The sequence below is a fragment of the Python bivittatus genome, unplaced genomic scaffold (genome assembly GCF_059951505.1).
Source record: "Python bivittatus isolate LINGU-HERP-01145 unplaced genomic scaffold, Pbiv_v1 ctg000960_np1212, whole genome shotgun sequence".
NCBI classification, from domain to species: domain Eukaryota; kingdom Metazoa; phylum Chordata; class Lepidosauria; order Squamata; family Pythonidae; genus Python; species Python bivittatus.
Window position 1 is genome coordinate 5,361,994 of NW_028277124.1, and position 18,099 is coordinate 5,380,092.

Genomic DNA, 18,099 nt, shown 5'->3' on the forward strand with positions numbered 1-18,099 from the left:
TATTCACTTAAGTTACATTAGGCTAGATAAACTAGTAACCTGGTTCTCGCTTTACTTTAAGGCAAAACCAAGCATCAAATATTTTATAGCTGAAAATAAAATAGCAGCAGACTAACCTGAAAAGGCCGATTTCTGGGAATCAGGGCAATGCTGTGTCAGTTGAGACCATGTGCTAGGAGGTTAGGATGTTTTCTAATATATGTTGCCAGTCTCCATTTATTGGCTTTGGCAGTGCTGTACACATCAGACAGATGGCCCGGCCCGCAGGTTCTTTTTCCTGGGCTTCCTTGTTTATCTTGATCTTAAGAGATAGGAAAGCTGTTAGGTGTGCGGAAGGGAAAAATGCAGTTCACAGGAGCAGAGTTAAAGTCTATAAAAAGAAGTGCAAATCTGATGTTGTTGCCTTTCTGCTTGCCAAGAGTCTGGACCTTTATAGTGATGAGATAGGCAGAAATTTGACAGGTGCAGTTCCCCAGCATGGAGGTAGGAAATCATCACAGCTGAAGTTCCTCCTGTGTCAGGGTAAGGAAATATGAACATTACATATAATAGAGCAAAATCTTGAGTTACTCTTAGCTGCCTGGAAACCAATACCCCGAAGATTAATCTGGCACAAAATGCTGACAAAATAATTTCATTTCAACATGATTTCATATAGCCTATTTTATTCCCCTCACTGAGTTGAACATTTCTGTATTTGCAAGATACACCAAAAATAAAATAGAAAGACTATATCCCCTCAGACTCCATGCTTAGTTTATTTGTGTAAGGCAATCCTAAACAGGTTATTCAACAACAAATATCACTGAATGCCATGAACTATACTTCTTATGTGGCATAATAACAATTGGAAGATTACTATTCCTGTTTAAAAACAGCTGAGCTTCAGAGAGGATTAAGAAAGAGTAATTGAGTTTTTCCTGTCCCCTTCAGTCCCCTGTGCTAGTGCTGACAGTGGGTTCTCTGAATTTCAGAACACAAGGACCATGATCAAAATGAACAACCAAGAGAAGTTCCAGTGCATTTACATCTCTCTCTCTCTGTATGTATGTGTCTCTCTGTCTAAAATATCTATCTCTATCTCTCTATATCATCTATATCTATATCTATCTATTATCTATCTGATAATCAGAATGTTATTGATTTATTGTATCAAATTGTGATAGTCAAACAGTAATATCATAAGTTTCTGATTACTAATAATCAGAAAGTTTTGACTATTCAGAATTCAGTTAAAATCAACAATGTATTTTCCAAGGGTAGGGACCATCAAGTGACAATAATGATATTGTCGTACAGTTTGAAAATACAATCTTATTAGATTCCTTGATGAAAGAATGACAAGTCAGTTGAGAGCATCATTGGAAATTGGTATGAGATATAATTATGGTTTCTCTCACAATTACACATCTTGGAATCTCATAAATAAATAAATAATTCAGCAATGGGGTGTAAATTATTGAACTGGGCTTCTAAGTTCTTGAGTCTCTCTCTCTCTCTCTCTCTCTCTCTCTCTATATTTATATATATATATATATATATATATATATTTGGGTTAAAGAAGTATTACATGCAAATTTATTGATGAATGACTAGGTCATCCAACTATGACCTGCACATGTAAATAAGTCATTTAGATCCAACACTGCTGTAAATCAAGAGTAAGCAACTGACCTCATATAGCCCACCAGTCTTTTTGTGGTCCCTTTCAACCAGCTCTGGAAAACTGCAAAAACTCTATTCCTTCCATATGTACAAAAGGTATACATTTTATACCGGTACCAAAAATATTCTGATGCTATATGTTTTTGATTCTAATATTCCTCTACCCTGATACTGTGGATATGAAGGAAAAGCTGACGTCATAAAAACCTCCTTATTGGGATAAATGGTACAATAGCTTACATTAAAGAGTATCTGATAAATATGGACCCATTCCTTGTGTTAACAATGACTAAGAAAGCCCTTTGAATGTATTCTTTTGTTCCAAAATATTTGACAGACTAAATCTGTAGAGTAAAGAAAAAATTTCTTTGTCATATACAAAATGGTTTGTCTATTCCACTCAGCATTTACCACTTAAATACCTAAATCTGGGTTTGTATAAATAACCTGAGATAGAGTTTTAAAATCATTATTTATTTAGTTGTCTTACTTAATTAGGGATTATCTCATTTTCAATAGGCTATTCTCTTTTATAATCTTTTTAGTTTTGATTAGGTTTACATTCATACCTGAATGAATGTATTTAACAGCTTACCAAATGCTCAGTGCTCATGTAGAAACATAGCAACATTTCAATGCTTTTATAAGATATTTTGCTCAGAAAATACAAAATGTTTTCAGGAGAAAAGGGAACAAGGTACATCAGCAAGAAACATGAAATCCATTAAACTCCCTGAAATATTAGCCTTTCAATGCTAAGTGGAAAAACCAGCATGCGTGTCCAGGAAAATCTTGTTGCCCGTTAGCAATCTGTCCCGTGCTGGGTTTCACTCAGCTGTGACGACAAACCTAACAATCTCCTTTTTTGAGGGGAGGGCAGGAGATAATAAAACTTTCAGTATTTGGTGACTTTTTGAGGAATATTTTGAGGAATTCCTGAGCAAAGTGTGATGCTCACTTCATTCTCTCAGTTTCACAAATGGATTATACAGTAGCCCACACTCTTCACTTCCGTAGCCATAATTGAAGTTGGTCCTTGGCTTGTATCTGGTAACAGTCCATGGTCTGCGGCTATAGGTCCACTGACATCATGTCCCATACTCCTATATTTTTGCTTGTCATGGGCCAGGTTTACTTCTATCAGGCTGGATCTAAGTTTTATAAGATCTTCCACATAACTTCAACCAAGTTTTCTTTGGAGCTGATGACAGCATTTTCTAACTCATGGGGCATGGTTTTCTACAGCAATCAATCAGGAAGTTGTGCCCAAACCACTGCATTTGATGCTTCTAAAGTTCATCAGCTACTATAGGTTGGTTGCATTTATTGCATACTTATTTATATTTACATTTATTGATTGAATAATTTGGTTTGCATTTATTGTAATCATCAGACTGTCCAATAGCAGTTACCAGCTCCTCACTGTCAGCCATTCAAGGTAGGCGAGGTCAAAAAACAGAGAATGCAGGGATTCCAGGAATGCTAATTTATTGTTATAGAGTATAATAACAGAACCTTGAAAGACTGTTCAAGTTTCTATCTGTCCTATCTTACACTAAACAAAATCAAAGCAGGGTTATTTTGAGTTTCTCACCACTCGCTTCCATCCCTGGACTGTGTTAACTTTCCAGCAAGTCCCTCCTTAATGATTCTTCTACAGTACAGTAAGGTCATCTTTAAATTCCTTGACACTCACCTTGCCTGTGCCAAGGCCCCATCCCCCTATATTCCCAGATGAAATGAATGGGAATATTGTGTGTGTGAGAGAGAGAGAGAGAGAGAGAGAGAGAGAGAGAGAGAGAACGCGCTGAAGGTGCATTGGTGAGGATTGCATGAATTAGTTAGGAAAAGAATCAACAAAGTCTACTAGCCATTGATATGAAAAAGGCTATATTTGATATTATTTGACATTAAGTGAAATATAATAAGCAAAATAACCTCAATATAAGGAATAAGAGTTTATTATAAAATAATCAAACCAAACTGTCCAGAGCCTACACAGACAGTGTATTTTACTGTTTAACTTTGTGTCAACCAATCAGTTTAATTAACTGACCTGTTGATTAGATTGGTTATGCTTGCTTTAACCATAATACTTAATAAAAATACATAGAAACTAAATTATATACGTACCCCTACATGTATGAGGAATAGAATTCTAGTATATGTTCATTGTATACCATATTTTTTCCTTCTGCTCTCCATAAAACTACTTTACAACAAGTACCATTGTTTCTTTGAAGTGCGTAAAAACCAGCACCAAAAATGAATCCATTAACAGAAGCAACTGAGCATCATTTGATAATCATGCTGTAACTCATGCAATTATCAAATGGCTATTTAGATATGGGATTATGTCGCTTCTTTGAATTAAGAAGGTGGAAATAAATTAAGGCTGAATTAAGAGGTTGGAAGTAAGCCTTGAAATCTTTAATACATGGAAATGGGAGAGACCATAAATGGCTGCAAAACAATGGAATACAGCTTCGGAGATTTACAGGCTGGGTACACAGTAAAGTATCTCTGAAACTCATTGATATTTCTGTTCATTTTACCCAAATGGGACAACAGGAGCAAAGCTTTTTAGAACTGCAGTCTCCAACCAACCTGTCAAACCTGCTGCTAGAAGGTGATTAATTCTTTTGACGTACATTGTAGGAAAGAGAGAATTTGCTGATACAACCTTGGTAATAAGTGTGCTTTTATATATAAAAGCATCTTATAAAAGATTTTCCTGTTTACCTGTAGTCCACTGCAGTAGAAATAATTCTGTGCAACAATAATCTGATTTCATCAACTTGTATATAATATTTTGTTTTTTTCAGCTATAAGGACAAACAAGGAACAATAAAATGCACCTTTCTCCTGGGTCACTACAGTAGTAATTTTACTCAGCACCTATTCTGATTTTTGATTATTCATTAGGCTTTGCCCATTGAAATGTTAATATTTCCATAACAAATAATCATTATAGATTTTAACAGATGTACCTTCTGTTAATCACAATGAGACTGAGTTGAGTTCTTCTGCACAGGAGGTGGAATAACTTGTATATAGAAAATCTACCGCTTTTGCACAAGTCTATTTCATAACAAATCTCATCTGAGAAATTTTGATTTTTTTACTTTGCATTGTTCCAGTACTCTTTGTATTTTATCTCCTACTCTGTTTTTTCCTTGGTAAAAATTGTAAGTGGATATGCATTTATATACGTATCCTGAATTTATCAGCTCAGATTACATTGTGCAACAACTATAGAAAACTTAAAAGAGAATGCCACAGAATTGCCCAACTATTTCTAATCCGTGTCTGCGAGTATCACTACTCTTAAGCTGCTTTTCCTGGCTGTATACCCTTGTCCCTGCTGTCCATGTTCTGCCACAATTTCCCCTTGAATCCTTTTCCCTGGGCTTCTCTCATGCAAATGAACTAATGCAAACTAGGACAGAGGTACTGCCAATATTCTCGGCCCTTGAATTTCTTCTTCTTGTTCCAAAGTAGAACTGAATTTTAGAGTTGTATAGAGCTTGCATAGACGGCCCTCTCTCTTAGTGACTCTGGATGGCTGACCATTTACAGTAAAAATATCCCTTGCATCTATTAAAAAATAAAATAGCATTATAAAATAAAATGTGATAATGATAATAGACATGAAACACCAAAGTTAAAACAACAATATTCTTTTATTTATTTATTTATTTGAAACATTTACATAGCTGCCCATCTTAAAACAACTCTGGATGGCTTACAACCAATAAAATAGTATAAAAATGGTATAAAACGATATAAAACAGTAAAAACATCCAACAGCAATAAAAATAAAAACAGAAAAAACTGGCACTGCAGCCATATTAAAAAGGCTGGGAAAATAAGTATTGTTTGACTCTCTCCTTACACTGCTATAAAAAGTGTTTGTTTCAAATTCAGTGACCATTTATTCCTTAATGTGGTTCCCCCATTCAGAAAACAAAATTGCTGCTGATGTCAAACATGTCAAACAAAAGTGTCCCATTGATGACCTAGGACTATAAGATGGACAGCCCCTTTGGGCCAGGCTCAACTTGGGGTGACTCCATGGACACAGTTGCACCCTGTCCCAGCTTCCTGAATTGCAAAGTGAGATTTTCAGGGACAGCCTGGTTCCTGTTCCTGCTTGAGCCTAAGGAAAGGTACAGCTTCTTTCAAGGGGTGCCAGAAGCAAATATGTCAACATTGGCACTGAAGCACCTTGCCTGTTTCAGATCAGAATAGTGCACAGCTCTAGAAAAGTGACCCTATGAATTGCTTGGGCCTAGGTCATATCGAGCTTTATTCACGCCTTTGTATAATATACTGTTGTGAGTACCTTGAACTGGGCTCAGAGTGCAAGGGACAATCCATGAAGCTGTTTCAAGAGAGCAGTAACGAGGAAGCCCTATTGCTTGCTCATGCTGCTGCTGCATTGTAAGTCAGCCGCAATGTTTGGAGTGCTATCAAGGGCTACTGCATGAACAGCACATTGCAATACTTCAGTCCTGAGGTTACTGTCAGCCTTGCGAGGTAGTCCAGACAAAAGCACCCCCAGAAGTACTAGTTCTAACTTTATTGTAAGGTTTACCTTAACAGAATCTTGCAAGTCTGAAAGTACATCTCTCCCCCCTTGCCTGTACAGCACAAGTAACTAGGGAGGGTTCCTTCTGAGATGTTTGCCGCACTCCCATTCCTTCTGCAGACTCAGCTACCATTTGTCTGACCGTTCCCTAGCAGCATCTCTGGGCCCTGTCCCCCAAGGTCATTCCCACATACCATTAGTTACCAACACAAGAATCACCAACAACAGATTTTACTGCTCCCATAGATTTTCTTCTTGTACATGTAGTATATAGTACATGAAACAGCAAAGTGGAGTAGACATACAGTTATGGAAAAAAGAACTGGACACTGAAGGGAATAGCTCCTTGCTGTTGAATGTTTTATTTTAGAAATTATTGTAGTTGCAATGGTATTCAGGAGGAATGGGATGCAAAACCAGAGGGACAAGAAAGAAAAGGAAAAGGGAAACACAGTATGCCAGTTACAATCCTCCATTTTTAGCACTCCTTATTCCTTTGACTTTCTCATTTTAATGCTTCCTTTCCTAGGCCCATACTTTTATGCCTTCTTTATTCTTTCCATGCCTTGAGCACTGCAGTCGGCATCAGAGGTTACAGCAGAACCAGAAAATCTCTTGTTGAAAGACACCGTAGCATTTACTTATTGATTCAGTGCCATCACCTACTCCCCTCTGTTATCACTATGCTGAGTTCCATGGGAACGGATAGCATTATATTCCGTAGTAACAAAGAGAAAATTTTAGTCTGGGTGACAAAGATTACAAAGAGTATAACATGAACATCAGCAAGGAGCAGGAAATCAGACATAACTCCAATTGTCACTTTAAAAAAAACCTTGTCCCTATCTCTTCTCAAAGCTGATACCACACAAAACATGTAGTAAGAAAGATCTATTCCCACTTTTCCATGTTTTTAGCCAATACATCAAAAGTCCTAGCAATAATTGAAATGTACACTGTCTGGGGAAGGAAGTTCCTAGAAGACTTTTTAAAAAATCCTGCTGGGAAATGTTGCTGCCCCATTAAAAAGGGGGATGTAGCTGTGATTGGTCAATTGCATATTTATTTATCTAAAACTACAAGATGCAAGTTGTAGAGAGCATGAGGGAATGACCTTGAAGAACAGTGGGAAGATCCGTTACCAAGGCAACAATCAGACAAGCCCATTCCAAAAAACAAACTTGAGAAAAATGCCTCAGACAGACCCATCCTAATTCACACAGCGATAAAGTGAGGGAGGAGGGAAGCACATTTAGACTTGCAAGACTATGTTGCTGTAGCTGTTCTAATAAAAATAGCTTTAGACCCATATGGCATAGGTTTTATAGTCTGATCTACTCTATAGGGCTGACAATTGTTCCTGATTTGTTTCTACATTTCTAACTCAGTTTTTATTTTAAAATAATGGTGATTTGTCTGAATTTCTAAACATTTTAAAACATGCAGATAAAACATATATACATGCAACAGCAAGTGATATATTAGGGGATTTTGCCAGCTTCACAAAGTAACCCATACTTGCTCTGCTCTTCTGCAGGGTGGGGGTGGGGGCACAGTGGTATAATACACTCTGCAAAGTAGTCCAATATGGTTATCTAGTTTCCTAGTGTAATAGGGGATTTTTTAATACAGAAAATGAGATGGAAGAGAATTATTCAACCATTATAGTAATTCCTTGTGCAAGCAAACTTTTGCTTAAGATATTCCAAAGAGTAGAACATAGGGAGGAAAATGCCAACTGAGGAAGGATTCAGCAAAGGCAATGGGACATAAGATTACATAGCTAACATAAAGTGGACCAGAGAAAGAACAAGAAAATATAAGAAACAGGTCTAACTTTGCTTTATTGACCAAAGTAAGCTTTTGATTGTGTAGATGCATAATGTGGAATATATTAAGCACAGAGCATGCCAAAACATCTAATTCTTCTTTTGAAGAATCTTTATAATGAATAAGAAGCTACTGTAAGAACTTAATTTGAAGAAACAGAATGGTTCAGAATAGCAAGTGAGAAAAAGATGTACTGTAAATTATCCCTATATATATTGAATGTATAGCGAATATATTATAAAAATGGTGGTAGAATTAAACTTGGAAGCTGAAACACCACCAGTTTTAGATATGCAGATTTCTAAACATTTTTTGTTAGCCAAAAGTAAAGAAGACTTGGAAAAGCTCATTATGAATGTTAAAATGGAAAGTGAAAAATCTGGGTTAATGTTAAATATTAAGAAGACAAAAGTAACATTAATGTTAACTGGCATGCTCAGTAAACTTAAAGTTGACAGCAAAGAAATGGCAATAATTTGAGAAAGACAGGCAATTACAGATTTAAACAAGAATGTGAAGGATAAGAATATTTCTATGATAACAAAGATTATCATATATATATTATATATATATATATAACAATGGTCTTTCCACTGGTAATAAAGCTGGATAATGAGAAAGAGTGGAAGAAAATCGATCCCTTTGAATTATAGATCTGGTATTAAGAATACCATGGACTGAAAGATGAATCAACCAACCAATCAGTCCTTGACCAAATCAAGACTAATCACACCCCTGAGTTGTTGATCATCAAACAGAAATTCATAATTCATATAGTTTAGGAATGTGTGAGGAGCAGGTAAAGGAACAGAAAATATATGCTAGCCAAGTTGAAGGAAGTTGAACAGGAACCAAACAAATAAGATTAAGAGCTGGGATGAAAGAGATTCCTGCACTGCTCTTGGAAGGACTACATGATATTGCATGAGACGGGTTGAGATGGTAGCATCCCTGCAGACATCAGAAGCGGAGTATTTTTAATGGTGTCAAACAAGCCTGCAAACTCCCTCTCTCCCACTACAGGGCAGGCCTTGGTACTGATGCTGTCTAACATGCAGCTGCTCAGAAATTAGTATTTTCTCCTGTATTATTGCAGTGCATAACTCTGTTGCAGTATTATCTGAATCTCTCTCTGTTATTTAGAGAACAGAGCCTAGGGATAGGCTATAAGGTGAACCTATCATTACAGAGACAAAGGAATCTAGGAAAAATATTTATTGATTAGGTTTCTGTCCTCCCAAATGGTGCTTGAGTTGGTTAGCAATAATTTAAAAAAGAGGTCACAATTAAACATAATAACTCAATTGAAACAGTTAAAACACAGCAATAAAAAGACACAAAAGCACCCACTCATGACAGCCAGATTGGTGTAGGGGTTAAGGCATCAGCCTAGAAACTGAGAGTCTGGGAGTTCTAGTCCTGCTTTAGCCACAAAACCAGCTGGGTGATCTTGAGCTAGTCACTCTCTCTCAGCCCTTGGAAGGTGGCAAGGGCAAATCATTTCTGAAAATGCTTCCGATAAAATTGCATGGATTTGTCCAGGCAGTCACCAGGAGTCAACAATGACTTGAAGGGACACACACACACACACACACACACACACACAACCTCTTTCAGCAGCATACAAACCAGCTTAATCAACTCCTTGTAAAAGAATGCTTTTGCCCCCTTGCACACAGCAATAGAAAGGGAGATAATCTGACAATTCTTAGCAGGCAGTTTGAGACTTTGGGAACAGCCACTTAGAATGCCCTTCCTTGTGTTTCCATCTATCATGCCTCAGTGATGGTGAGATTAGGAGGAGAGCCTCTTCCAAAGATCTTAAAGCTCCAATAAATCGTGTGGGACTGGAGTCTTTCAAATATCTAGTCCTAAATTCAGTAGAACTTTATAGATCATAATCAGCACTCTGGCATTTTTTCCCTAAAAAAAGTACTAGCCAGAAGAGTTGTTTCAAAAAACCCCTTATGTTTCATATCATTAGTCCATTTCATAATGTGAACATGGCATTCTGAACCAAAGTTTCTAAACACTTCAAGCATAAGACAGTTCTATATAGAGTACACTATAATAGTTCAAGTAGAGTATAACTAAAGCATGGTGAGATCTGACACCATTAATTCTGTTTGATCTTGTGACTACATAGCTTGGACAGCAGACCTACCAAGATATATATAGATCTGACCTTGATAAATCTGTATATCAAACCTACCTTTTGTTTTTTCCATGGGTAAATTTAAAGCCCATGAAATAAATAGATATCTGGAGCAGGACAAGGGGGCAGTTCAGGACAGATTCCATCAAGTATCTATTCCTTCATCTGCCTTTTCACTGACCAGGGCCACCTCACATTGGGTAATAGTATCTATTCTTCCTTTCCCTGCTGCAAAAGACACTTCTTACAGAATCCACACCTATTCTCTACAAAATGTTTCTAAGATAAAGGGAGAAGCTGCAGCTGATGGTAGAACTTCTGTTTAGTACGCAGAAGTTCCCAGATTTAATCTCTGACTTTGTTCCTGTCTGATGACCTAGAATATTGCTGTCAATCAGTGTAGAGAATAGAATTCCTGTTCTAAAACATGGCAACCTCTTTGTCACAGATCATGAAAAGGTGACAAATTTATGGAAAAGATAGCATAGCCGAAAGTGGTTTTAAGACTGCTATGCTGTGTTTCTGTCATGGAAAGCAATGGTGTGCTATATACACAAATTAAAATCACATTCTCAGTGTATCTTTGCCCTACCCAGTAAACTTATTGCAGACTCCCATGAAGTTCATCAATCCCTCCCCCTTTTAAAAAAATCTTCTACATCCCTTAATCAAGGGGGGAAAAACTACCAATTTGTTCAGTGTCAGACTGTTAGCCTGTGTTTGCTCTGTTTGGGGACCAAAGTAAGTGATATGAATTTGTTTGCAGTATCCTATCACTTACTTGGTCTTACATCAACACTTTTTAAATGGTGTTGTACATTAAATTCATTGGATTGCACTTCTTCCCATCATATAAAGAAAGTAAAGGAATGCTGGCACTGTCCTACAAAACTGTATGACTGTCAGTCTTTGAGTGGAACTTTTTTTTACAAATCAATGTGGAGAATATGGCATTTAGTACAACTACACTGAACTGTAGGCCTTGTTTTATCCATTCCATTAATTTCACTTCCTTCCAGCAGTTAATGGACTATTGATGAAAGCTGTTGTCTAAAATCTTTTCTCTCCCCATCACCATTTCACAAAACACATACACATATACTCAGCCAAGCTCTTCTTTGAATGTCGTAGCAGTTTATTGATGATGATGATGATGATGATGATGATGATGATGATGATGACACCAAAAATGATCTCCATGTTGTCCTTGCAATCTCAATTGGTCCTATTTCTATTAGACTATTCAGTACAGTTTAATACAAATTATTTAATACAAAAGGCAAGTATAGTGTCTAGAAACATTGACATTTCAGGTTCAAATCCTTTCCCTGCCATGTTTCCTAGGTAACTTGAACAAATCCAGTTTCTCTTCCCAGATTAGTACCTCAATAACAATTACTGTTACTGAAATTGGCTTAACAAAGCAGAAAAACAAGTCAAAAATGTTTGCACCCTTTCGTCTCCTCAGCAATCTAGATCAGTTCTTTCTCTGGTACATACTGTATCAAGTTGTATAGTTCCAAATGCTGTTACAAGCCAGCTACCAAGTACTGTCAAATTGAGAGTTAAAATGAACCAAATATTCTAATATTTAGATAATTTTGAATGACTGTTTAATTACTGAAATTTATTGGGGATAATGCTAGAGGCCTCCAGACCCAAACTCAGCAGCTAATCATCAGTTTGATTTCACTGTAAAACTGCTGCGTAAAGTCTCTAGTAGCTTTTGGGGAATGAAAAGCTGAGTTAAAAATTGGGGGTTGACCTTTCCAAGGACATCTTTACATCACCACCACACTCTCTAGGATCTTGGAGAGGAACCTAATTAATTGCATTTTTAAGCACGGCTCCTGATTGCCAAAGGAAAAAAAAACACTAAAAAAAAAGGCTGGACAATGGTTTTTTGGTGGGCTGCTATACCTAATTTTGTAAAATGTTTATTTCAATCTCTGAAAGCCACAAGCATGCATGTGTGGGTATGTAACCAGGGAAGGAGTAAAAATTTGTGGATGCTTTTCTCCTTTCAAGATGTGTGCACATCTTGTGTGTGAAACTATGTGTCTTAACATGTCTATCTCATTCTGCTTCCCAGAAAAAAAGGAGAAAATAATGCTGTCAGAAGAAAATTAAAGAGACAGAGCGAGTACTGCTGCCAAGTACCAGACTGAGTGATTTGTGGGGTCACAAAATGGGGTTGGGAAATATATGGAGATTCTGGCACATGAGCTATCTACCTATTCCTTTCTTTATTTATTGTGTTTGATGCTGCTCATTCCCTTAATGACTCAAAAAGAGAATTAAAATAGCAGACATCCCATTAAAACTCAGCTTAAACATGATTGAAACAATGGCTTTTAAAAACTCTGAAAGTACGAAAAGGACTAAAACAGTGAAACAGTTGAAACCATTAAAGGCTGATAATTATGTAAAGTTTGAGTTCCTTCCTAAACTGTAACAAAGAGGAGGTTTGCTTCAACTCCAGGGGTAGTTTGTTGTACAATGTGGGCCTTATCGCAGAGAAAGCTGAACCAACCAACTGTAACTGGCAAAGAGCTGTTAAGTGAAGACTTGGAAAAGGTATTCCACTGATGATCCTGGGGTGAGGGTGGGGGGACTGTACGGGAATAGATGGGCCTGTAAGTTGCTTTGGTTTGCTTTCACTGCTCATTCTTAAAGAAAAGAATTTGTAAGATTAATTTTTCAAGTAAAAAATCCTGTTTTTCTTCTGTTCTGCATGATAATTGTTTCGTTAAGTTAAAAAAAACAATAATAAGTTGCCTTAACTGCAACCCATTTTTCTTTACTCAAGATTAAACATCTCATTGGACATCTGAAAAAGAAAAAAAAAATCCCGCATTCACCTGTGACTTCATTTGCATTTTGATAGGGTAATTTTGTATCCATGGAGATGAAATGGGAGAATTCACTAAAGCTTCCATGATAAAGATGGGCATTCCATAGCATTGTTCCAGCAGACCCTCGGCCGACTTCTCTAAGCAGGATTTTTTTTTTTCAGAGAACATCCACTCCTTATTTCAGAGGCTAGTACAGTCTTTGCAGCTCCTCTACAGAACAATCGTATCTTTGAGTTTCTTGTTTTCCTGAGAGGAAGGATCAGAGATAAAATGTATACAGAAAGACAAGAAGTTTTCTAATTTCACCCAGGATCCTTTTACTTTTTCTGACACTTAGTCCCACAATATGAATTTTCAAAATTACTTCACATGTTTACTTTTAGAGAAATATGATATAAACTCTTCACTAGACTTCAAAGAGGGAATCCAGTGCTGATAGGAAGCAAATAGGGCTACATCAGATTCAGCTTGTTTTTTCATTTCAGTGTTGGGGTCAAAATTTGTGATTTTGGTAAACCAAAAATGCTTTCTGAGGGAAAGCCATCAGTGCTGAGAAAGTTCACCTTTTTTGCCTACTGCCGGTTGCTGCCGCCATTGTTTTCCTTATTTTCTTGCTGCTGTAGGGGCATATTTACTTCTGGAAGTAGTCATACAGGTGATGCCATAGCCAATCAGAAACCATGTAGCAAATAACTTATTACAATGCCACACAGTCGCTCAGATTCAGCTATATATAGATGCCCAGAATGCAAATTCAAGGCAATTTGAGAAGGTGCCATGCTTCCATGTTAAGTAACCATTTGAAGGGCCAGCTTAACAATGATCAAAGACAAGGCTGCTTTGACATGCTGCCAAAATACTATGAAAAGCCCAAGCCCAAACAGTAGAAGGAAACAATAGGACAACTTACCTACTGTATGTCCTATCACTCCTGGAAAAAATAAGAGAAGCCTCTCTAAAAATAGAGCTGTTCTTGTCCCCACAATGGTTTTGGGAACCTTCCCTGAAGCCAGAATGGCCCTAGAAATTCCTTAGGATTTCTCTGTAGTCAACATGTATTAGCCGTATTCTCTATTTTAATATGTTGTTGTTAGTGGATTGGTGGAAAAGAAAATGGTGGACAAAGAAGGAGAATGTTTTCTACAGGGTTTAGCAACTATTTTCCAAGGTGAGTTGCTGGCATTCATCATTTCTGAATATCACTAAACAGAAAAGATAGTAAGGCTCAGTTTCAGAGCTTAAAAACTGTGCTTTTAAACAGGATGATTTTTAAAAAATTCTCCATTGTGAGAATGTTTGCATCCATTGAACTTCCAACTTGACAAAGCCAGTTAAAGCTAGTTAGTGACAGAGGAATGCCAAATATTGCAGAAAATTATACCTGACTCGAAAAATGGGCTATAACTTTGCACAGTCAATTTATCAGTGATAATTTGCTTGTCTTTATAACTTACTGAAATGCATACTTCTTAATATAGTATAGAAGAGAGCAGATTGACAAGAGGAAACTGAGGTATGGCAATGTATTTGATTATACATATTTCTGTGGAATTATTCACATACTCTTCTAGAAACATGATACTATTAAATGGCACTTACCTACAATGGCAACCAATGTATAACATTTTTAAAAGCACTGCTAAAATGTGAATGAGTGAGTATGTGTATAGAAGGCAACTTACTCCATTCTCAACCATTTCCTGGCTATCTCTTCTCTTAATTCAGCTGAGTGCACCAAGATTCTTTTCTCCAAGCATTCTCACTCTCTTGACATCTCCTTTGCTGGGACACTTTGTCCGGTCTCTGGCCTTCTTGTCTTAGATCAGGACTGGACCAACTTTCTTCTATTGAGGGCCACAGGTGGAGAATGCCTAGGACAAGGAAAGGGTAGCATCACTCAGTCTCCAACAACCCCCTTTTTCTCTTTCCAACATCCATTTGTCTCCCTACCCCGACCCCCAAAAATGCCTGGAAAGAAGGGACATATTGCTGTTATCTAGTTTAAACTGATCTCTGGTGCCAAAGTTTTGAAATTTGGTCCTTACTTTATACAATACTTATAAATAAAATCTGCAGAACAAGACTTCCCATTTGCCCTTCCTCCTTAGTGCCTGAGATTGCAGGAGAAAAGCCTTACCTGGTGAAGCCTTGGGCATCTAGTTCTCATTTTGCCAGATGAAATGTGCTGTTTGGCAAGTTAAGTTCAATTACCGTACTTTATATTGACATGCTGCTGAGCTAAGACACCACACACTGAGCATAATCTAAAATAAGATTAAATTTGAGTTGGTTGTAGAAAGAAAACATCATCTAAACTGCATGCTTTTCACTTTAATCTACTTCAGGAGTACAAATGTAGAAAGAAAATGTAATATCAGTTCAGCTGCACCTTGTAATTACACCAAGGTGCAATCATTGGGTACAATACCAGCTAAAGTGTCATTATTAAAGAAAGCTAATTCTTTTTATGTTACCTTCATGAAGAGAAAATTTCACAAATCTGGGGTAATCTATCAAATGTTTACTTAAAATACCAAGAAAGATTTAATAAGTTTTCCTACAAATGTATGTTTCCAGCGACACAGCAGAAAATGCAGAGTACCCCAGGAGCTGAAAATAGTGTGATTAGAACTAAAGGAAATGAGAAAATGCTTAAGGGTTCCTGAAGGTTCTAAAAGGGCCCACTTGCACTCCCCAGTTTTTAATTTTTTAAGGTTCTAGAGTTTTTTGATAATCTACTAGAATTTTCTGAGGGTGTTAATAAACATCTGGATAAGGGTGAACCAGCAGGCATCATCTACTTAGATTTTCCAAAAGCCTTTGATAAAGTCCCTCATCAAATACTTTTCAGTAAGCTTAACAGCCATGGAATAAAAGGGCAGGTCCTGTTGTGGATAAGCAACTGGCTATAGAATAACAAACAAAGAGTAGCAGTAAATGGACATTTCTCAGAATAGGGAGATGTAACTAATGGGGTCCCCCAGGGTTCTGTCCTAGGACTGGTGCTTTTTAACATATTTATAAATTATCTGGAATGAAGTGTGATTAGTGGAATAGCCAAGCTTGCTAATGACACTAAATTGTTCAGAATGATAAAAAGAATAAGGGACTAAGAAGAGCTCCAAAGGGATTTTTACACATTAGTGGGCATCAAAATGGCAGATGTCACTCAATGTGTACAAGAGTAAAGTAATGCGTGTTGGTGCCAAAAATACTAATCACTCATACAAACTAATGGGATCAGAGCTAGTAGGGATTGATGAGGAAAATAATGGTGAACAGTTCAATGAAAATGTTGACACAGTGTGCATCTTTTGTAAAAAAAAAGAAAAAAAAAAGCCAACAGTATGTTAGGAATAATAAGAAAGAATATTGAAAATAGAGATACCAATATCATAATGCCTTTATATAATTCAATGGTGTGACCACATTTGGAATTGCTGCACCTCAAAAAGGATTTGGTGGAGCTGGAGAAGGTTCAGAGGAGGGCAGCTAAGATGATCAAAGGGCTTGAGTAGCTTCCCTATGAGAAAAGGTTTTGACATTTGGGTCATTTTAGTCTAGAAAGGAGACAAATGAGATGTGACATAATTGAAGTGTACAAAATTATGCATCATGTGGATGAAGTGTTATTTTCCCCTTCCCAAAATACTAGAAACAGAGGTAACCCAATGAAATTGAATCCTGGAAGAATCAGGACAAACAAAATAATTTTTCTTTTTTTACACAACACATAATTCAACTTTGGAATTCATTACCATGAGATGTGGTGCTGGCTACCACTTTGGCTGGCTTCAAATAATAGTTGGACCAATTCATGGAAATCATGGGGCTCAATGGCTATTAGCCTTGGTGGCAGTGTAATGCCTCTGAAGGCCATCTGCTCGGAGACAAGTAGGATTCACCGTGCAGTTGGTTAGCCACTGTGAGAACAGACTGCTTGTCTAGATGGGCCAGAGGCCCAATCCAGCAGGACACTGCTTATGTTCTTTTATGGTTCGCTGGGCTTCACATAAGAGACTATAGAAGGTCTGGAAAAAGAAGGGGGTAAGGGAACAAATAAACTCTAGTTAGCAGCTGGACTGGATTAGCAAGAGTCAAAAAAGTTGAATGCTGTGAACCTAGAATGGGTCATCTGTTGCCTTCCACCATGCATATAAATGTCTTAACATAATGTTTTACATAGAGATATCCAACTCATAGAGTACTATGAGTACTATGTTCTAGCTGCTAGACAATGGCTATTGTTCTATGTTCAGAGAACAGTTCTCTACTTGAAAGTCTTCCTGCCTATAACTGATTATGTGCCATCAAGTTGTTTTTCACGCCTAGAGACCACATAGACAGATTTTCTCCATGATGATCTACCCCTAACCTGTTCTTTCAAGTTTCCACTGTAACTGAGTCCATCCACCTTGTTGCTGGTCGTCCTCTTCTCTTTCCTTCCACCTTTCCCAGCATTAGAGCCTTCTCTAAAGAGCTAGGCCTTTGCACAATGTGTCCAAAGTAGGATAATTTGAGCCTGCTCATTTGTGCCTTGAGTGAGAACTTTGGGTTGATTTATTTGATGATCCATTGGTTTGTTTTCTTGACTGTCCACAGTACTCTCAGGAATCTTCTCCAACACCAAAGTTCAAAGGCGTCAATACTCTTCCTATCCTGCTTCTTTAAAGTCCAACTTCCTGCCTATAAAGCAAAGTTAAAATCTGATTCAGCATCAGATTTGCTGATGATAGAAATTTGGATAGGATATCTAATAACCTAGAAGAGAGTTATAAAATTCAGAAGGATGGTGGAGGAATGGGCTGCAGATAATAAAATGAAATTTAATAGAGACAAGTGCAAAGTTCATCACTTAAACAACAAACAGGTATAGGATGGCAGATATTTGGTTTGGTTATGAAAAAGATATTGAAATAGCAGTCAACTGCAAATTGAATATGAGCTGTGAGTTTATCTAGTCATGTTTATCATAGCAGAGGTTGACCTGGTATTCAGTGGTT

The 18,099-nt window shown here is 37.2% G+C and overlaps 1 long non-coding RNA gene across 3 annotated transcripts in view; it reads right to left on the reverse strand.

Annotated features, from left to right (window-relative positions):
* Positions 1-134: 134 nt before the first annotated feature.
* Positions 135-18,099, reverse strand: part of LOC148213617 (uncharacterized) — a 39,974-nt gene continuing 22,009 nt past the window's right edge. For 2 of the 3 annotated variants that reach the window (XR_015794224.1, XR_015794223.1), the window contains exons 2-3: positions 14,779-14,967; positions 10,833-13,342 (exon numbers count right to left, since the gene is read on the reverse strand). This is a non-coding gene — a long non-coding RNA (uncharacterized LOC148213617). Of the gene's footprint in view, positions 513-10,832; positions 13,343-14,778; positions 14,968-18,099 lie in introns of those variants that run through there. The other variant, XR_015794225.1, reaches the window with a different exon arrangement.